General features: G+C 30.9%; 1 protein-coding gene across 1 annotated transcript in view; it reads right to left on the reverse strand.

The window, feature by feature from the left end:
- LOC127710304 (U3-aranetoxin-Ce1a-like) overlaps window positions 1-2,334 on the reverse strand; it is a 16,552-nt gene extending 14,218 nt beyond the window's left edge. Inside the window, exon 1 of the mRNA XM_052216104.1 lies at window positions 2,196-2,334. The gene's annotated coding sequence lies outside the window, so the exon portion shown is untranslated. The remainder of the gene's footprint in view (window positions 1-2,195) is intronic.
- Between the last annotated feature and the right edge of the window lie 4,857 nt (window positions 2,335-7,191).

Consider the following 7,191-nt stretch of genomic DNA (forward strand, 5'->3'; position numbering starts at 1 on the left):
TTTCCACATCCGATATCCATTGTGAAAAGGATGGCTATGTTAATTGGAAGAATCAATTTATGTAAATAACCAACAATCTGGTTTTAAATAATGTTTATTTTGATAAGAGACAAAGAGAAATAACTTGTTTATTGTCTATTAATTTCGAATCAAATACTGTGTGGAAATTTTCAGTTTTCACTTAACAAGATAAGCACTGTAAACAAATATCAAATCTAGAGAAGCAATTGTGTGGATATAATTGCTATTTGATGTAATTATCATTTATATCATATTTCTAACAGCTCTTGAATTTAGTATTTCGACAAGAACATGACCTTTGATTATTGCAATCAACCCTACATTGTACATTATGTTTAAAAAAATGAAAACAACATGTATTTATACATCAGACCGTACTGCACTGGTTACCGGAATTTTGTATACACCAAACCAGGCACTTCATATCTGAGAAACAGGCTTTATATGCCCTCAATTTTAGAATTCATTCATACATTTTTGTATTATTCAAAATTATCAGTAAATTGTGTGTTCTTCAAGGATCACCAGTCCTTCACCTTTCATCTAATACCTTAAATACTAAAATATATGCTATATAGTTTAAGATTTACACCTATGCGTAGGAACTATTTTGTTTTAAATATGTACTACTTTCCAGTATGTTCTTTTTTTGACGGGGCCCGATTAGGTGGTGTTACATCTTACAAAGTCTGTTCAAATTACTTTTGCAAAGAATTCAGCTCAAGCCGGTGCTAGGGGCCGTCTTAAACTTGCTGTGAGGTGAGGTTTTTTTGCTCCGTGTTGAAGGCCTCATTGTGACTTTCAGATGAAGAACAGTAATAAAAGCGCTGTTCCTTTGCTTTTTGGGTGGTTTTTTACTGTGCATGTACTAATTTTGTGTCATGGATGGATACCCCATATCCTTTGGTTTTCTATTGTGTTATAAATTTCAAGCCTCCAAAGCGCTCTTCTGGATTTACCTTCATCAGGGACGATGAAAGCCTGTTTTTTAGATTTGAAAAAAATCAGCTTCAATTTCGGAAGACAGCAGTTCGGCACTTGGGAAGATTACATTTGCATATGATCATTGGTATTTCGAATCTTGGATGGGTCAACTAAAAAAGTAAAAGTACAATTGAATTCAACCTTTCTTATTAAAATTAATCATAATCAATAACAGATACGCGTCGTTCCCTCTTACACAGGAAACCATTCACCGAGATGCGATTATAGATTTTGAAATAAATTTATAATTTATGCTTAAGTGAGAAATAACGCGAAATATTCATCATAAGGATATAATAATCCTTACAATTTTCTAAGACGTGCGTTTCGTGTACATACAGAATCAAAAATTGGGCCCAAAAAGGATGCAGGTATAGTTGAAAAACATCTAAGATTTCAAACAATCCCTAAAAGTTGTACCAAATTAGCCAATATAAAAATAAGGAAATATTGTATGATTCCAATGAGACAATTATCCACCAAAGTTTAAATGAAATGGATGTAAGGACATTTACACGTGGGATATAAAACCCTCAGTGTTACGAAATTAGGTTTACAGTCTTTCAAATAAATATTTTATTTTACTATGAAAGGAACATAAACCAAATTTTTGTGATAACGTTTGTAATATTTGCTTTATAATGCAAAAGTTAATTGTTTAATATATGATACGAAATAACAGAAACCACCAAAAATCAATACCGCACAGTATAACATAACACACTATACACCAACACCCGAGTACTCTGAAAAACAAAACAAGACAAAATACAAGGACCAGTCATGATCCAGCTAGTCAGACTTGGTAAAATATAGCCGAAAGATATCATAGGGACATCCAAAGTCGAAAATAACTGACAACGTCATCGCAAATATTAAAAGAAAAAGTCAAAAAGACTAACAACAGTATGGAAAACACAACAAAGAAAACTAATGACTGAGCAACACGTACCCCATAAAAAAGCGGGGGTGATCTCAGGTCCTTCAGAGGGTACTTGCATAATGTATTGATGTTTCTACTTTGACGATTGGATATTGGTTAAAAGAATTTAAAAAAAAAATAAATATTTTCGGTTTGTCAAAAGAAGTAAAAAGTCCACCTGAAAATCTGGAGACGTTGATATATTAGTGTAAACTATCCATGTAAACGACGACCCTGTTTCAACAGATAATAAAAAATTATGACTGACCTTTTCTATTTACTGAAGGAACTTTAGTCTGGAACAATACTAATTTTTTTCGTTTTTTTCTACATCATATAGTACAAAGAAACATCATATAGTACAAACAAAATTGAAAGTGACATATTTCGAACGTTTTGCCAGTACTACGAACACAAACATGCAATTGCATTGTTATCCGGTCAAATTCTATATACCAGACGGTTACATTAAATGATACACCTTTGTTATGTTTCGGAAGTTCGAGGCTATATATCATTAAATATCACATATGATACAATAGATGAAGATTGACGCAAATGAACTTGACACTTTATTGCATAATTTCCAAAGGACGACAAAGAGTAGCAGATACTTACAAGAGACTATTATCATTCGAAGGTTAGAGAAAACATTTATTTACAGTCGGTGTCAGAACGATTCGTCATTCTTTTGTTATAAACAGTATAGGTCGCGAGAATGTGGGAATATACGCTTTTTCTATTTCAATAAAACAAATTTTATTGTGTTTTTCCTTGAAGGAAGAATTTACTGCGTTAGTGTTGTTATGTTGACAAGTATAAATAGTCTGAAATAAAATGTAAACAAATATGTGTTTAATAAATCGTTTGCTTAAATTTTCAATTTAAGTAACATTGAAAACCAGTTCTTGTAAGACATAATTGATAATCTGCCATTTACATAACTCTGTGATACATGGAAAAGAATAAATAATGCAGTTTGGAAAATAACGGATAATTTTTTAGTTGCAATTGTTGCAATTAGCTTTGAATTAGCTTTCAGTAAATGCGAATACTCTAATGTCGGTACTTTGTGTCTTTTGTAATTTTGTTGGTTGTTTTGTGCTAACATAATGAGTCAAACACCTTTTTCTACTGATTTAAAAAACTTTTGAGCGCTCACAAACATATCCCGCTATGGTTGGTATTTATGGAATATTTGTTTCACAGATGACCATGGATATGTTCTAATTTATCGTATTTATAACGTCATCCATGCTTTCTCTTTTTCCGTAAAAACGCAAACTTGAAATGAATGTTAAAATCAAAATCCTTTGAATATAACTCAAAAACCAAAATCCTTTGAATATAACTCAAAATATCTTTATCAATAACACATCCTTATTAATACGTTATAGTAAAATTAAGTACTCCGGCCATTTAGATTTAAGGTATAAGTAAGTTTGATTAAGGCAAGTATACAGAAACGTCAGTATGCATTTTTCGAAATAAATAGGGCCCAAAAATGAGCTCACAAGTCTCACAAATATAAGTCATATATTAGTGACAAAGTCCATGAAGAATTTTGAATGTGTTTGTTTATTCAAGGACAAGAATGACGAAGATTTGGTCCTTAGATCATTATCAACAACATAAACAACTAGCAACAAGATCGTCGGATTTATAACAATGGGATAGGCATGTGTCGAAATAATGAGATTATAATCATTGCAAGGAGGCAAGTTAAATGCAACAGGCAGTACAAATTAAAGAGTAATCAAAAGAGATAAGTGTGTAAATCGAAGAAATTATGAAATGTAGACACAACAATAACAACTTAAACTAAAACTCGGCCTCAAAATTATTAACTTGATTAATGAAGTCATCAGTTCTTAGCCAAACTAACACCTACATCTGATAAACTAATCAAATGTTGAGATTCAATTATTTTGATTAATAGATATACATGTATTTCTTGAATAACTTTCATCTATTATAGTGACTAGACTTATCACAGGAAGTGAATGAGAATACTTTTGTCATACGAAGTTAAATCAACATATTAATAAGTTATTGTTTCGATTTTTGCTATATACCATTCCAAACGGTTTTATTTTACTTGCTGATGAAAAATAACGTCACCGACATATAAGCATCATGAACTTTTGAAGGATTTTGTTTACTTCAGATTATTAGAAAACAATAATAATTAGCAAGACGATTACCGAATCTGTGACAATAAGATTGTCAGGTGTCCAAATACCCCGAATTTCACTACAAATGTCAAATGCTACAAGATATACAAACAAACGAATGATTTCAAGTATAATATGTAATATGACGAGAAAATAAAAAGAGTAGACAAACACTAACAATGAAAACAATTTTTGGACAAAAAATTATTAACAATACAAATCGGATTGATATCTGTTGGTTTCCACATCCGATATTAATTGAAGTCTTCAGTTGTTTAATTTGCAAGACAAGCACATACTTCTGTAAACACAAATCTAAAGCAACAATTATGTTGATATAACCATCATATACTTAGATATACGTGACTTCATGTCTTATTTCTTACAGCCCTTGAATCCAGTATATAGGAAACAATATGCCATTACATTAAATGACCTTTGACTATTGCAATGAACATTCCATTTAAAAAAAAAAAGATTTTTCAAATTCAAACGTGTAAGCTTCAATAAATTGAAAATTATATCGTTGGGGTTGATAAATCATAGTTTCAAACTCATCAAAAGTCATAATTGTTTAACATCAACATTATCAGAGTACAATAAACTTACATGTACATACGTAACGAATTGTGCCAATTACTTAATCCATTTATACAATAATTACAAATTAATGAGATAAAAATGAGTATCTTCTCCGGGATAATTAAGTTAAACTTGTTAATTACAGCAGTAATTATAAGATTGCAATGCAATGGTAAGGAAACGGGTTGTCAATATGCGGAAATGCATTAACCCCTACCAGGTTTGTTTTCGGAAATCATATTATACTTCATATAAAGTAGCAATGCACAGTTAAGAGTTTGGTTTCGTATTTTGGTCACGGTAGATTTTTCAAATATTGTTATTGTTAAATAAAATACATTTTTGGATAGCTTAAGATTATTTTAATTAAGCTTCGGAGTGGGTTTATATAAACATAAAGATTTGTTTTGTATGATTTTTGGGTTTCAATGAACAAATCAAATCTAGAGAAACAATTATGCTGATATTATTGTTGTATACTTAGATATGCTGGTTTAACCCTGCCACATTTTGTGTGTGCCTTTCCCAAGTCAGGAGCCTGTAATTCAGTGGTTGTCGTTTGTTGCTGTATATCATTTTTGTTTTTCGTTCATTATTTTGTACATAAATCAGGCCGTTAGAATTGTTTTACGTTTGTCATTTCGGGGCCTTTTATAGCTGACTATATGCGGTCTGGGTTTTACTCATTGTTGAAGGCCGTACGGTGACCTATAGTTGTTAATTTCTGTGTCATTTGGTCTCTTGTGCAGTGTTGTCTCATTGGCAATCATACCACATCTTCTTATTTTTATATTGATGTAGTAATAATTCATATCATTTTTCTAAAAGCTCTTGCATCAAGTATTTCTGCAACAATGTGCCATTACATTCAGTATTCTTTGATAATTGCAATTAAGACATCATTGTGTTTATCATGTGTTTAAAATCCAAAAGAGTTAGCCTTAATTGTGGAGGACAACATGTCGGTTTTTACATGTGTAGATTACTTTAAGACGAGATCATTGGTATTCGAATCTTTGACCGGTAAACTGAAGAAGTAAAAGGATAAAATAGATCAACCTTGCTTATCAAAAATAAAATCGAAACACTATTATGGATTCGCCTCGTTCTCTCTTACAATGCTCCACACCTTCGTACTTGACTTTGACTTTTAACGTTTTTTGATTCGAGCGTCACTGGTGAGTCTGGTGATCTTTCGATCTTTATCAAATAAGTGAGGTTAATCTCTATTATACTTCTGCTTTTTTAATTGACCTGTCTAAAATTCGAAACCAAGGAGCATGTGTTAAGATAAATATGCGTATGAAAATCCCGAACTGTTGTCTAGACCTTTCCGCATTTGAAGCTTACTCTTTTGGATTTTTAAAATGAAGTGTTGATTGCAATCAAAGATCATGCAAAGTAAATACATATTGTTGTCGAAAAACTGGATTCAAAAGCTTTTAGAAATATGATATGAATGATAGTTACATCAAGTATATCTAAGTATATAACAATTATATCAACATAATTGTTGCTCTAGATTTGATTGTTGTTTACAGAGTTTTTTTTAATTAAATAACTGAAGACTTCAGTAAAGAATATGATTAGAAATTAATAGACAGTAACAAAGTTAAAACTGGTTGTTGGTTATTAACAGAAATAAATTATCCCAATTAACAAAGCCATCCTATTCGCAATGGATATCAGAAGTGGAAAGCAACGATGTCAATCTGACTTTTATTGTTGAATTAGTCTTAGGTCGAGTTTTAGTTTTAATTTTTTTTTTGTTTTTTTTTTTTACATTATTTATTTATTGGTCTACATTTCTTATTTTCTCGTCAATTTACACATTGATCTTTCCTTTATTTGTGCATTTGTATACCCTGTTGCGTTTGACCTATGCCATGATATTCTCTTTATTTCGACACCTGACTATCCAATTGTCACAAGTTGATAATTTTCTTGCCATTTGTTGTTTCTGTTTTCTACGAAAGTTGTTCTGTTCATCCATGAACTGGAGTAAAAAAGAATCTTCAACAGTTCACCAGAATTAGTTGCTAGTAATATTATCTTTCATATCAGTAGTTGTTGTAAATAACGAAAGCCTTAAATAAAATGATACATTTGAACAATCGAAATATTCCTGCTTTTTATTTAACTTTGTGTGACAAAAGAGTTCCTCTTCTTTCTCTGTTGAGGTTCCATTGATTAGTTAAGACACGATTATTGTTTCAATTGATATTAATTCAAGAACTTTTCTCAATATTTGATTGATGTGTCAGAATTAGGTGCCTGTATCGTAAATTGAACAACAGTTATTTGAGACTTCAGCCTAAATTTATAAACAATGGAAAACAAGTTATTTATCACTGCCTCCTATCAAATTAGAATCAGTTTAAACAGATTGCTGATTGTTAATGTATATTTAGGTATCTGAAATGTATAGCTGCTATTTCTTATAATTCTAATTATGTATTGCTTTTCTGCATTAGAAATATAAAAGATGGGGTATGATTAGAGCTATCA

Source organism: Mytilus californianus, unplaced genomic scaffold, assembly GCF_021869535.1.
Source record: "Mytilus californianus isolate M0D057914Y unplaced genomic scaffold, xbMytCali1.0.p SCAF_7, whole genome shotgun sequence".
Taxonomy (NCBI): domain Eukaryota; kingdom Metazoa; phylum Mollusca; class Bivalvia; order Mytilida; family Mytilidae; genus Mytilus; species Mytilus californianus.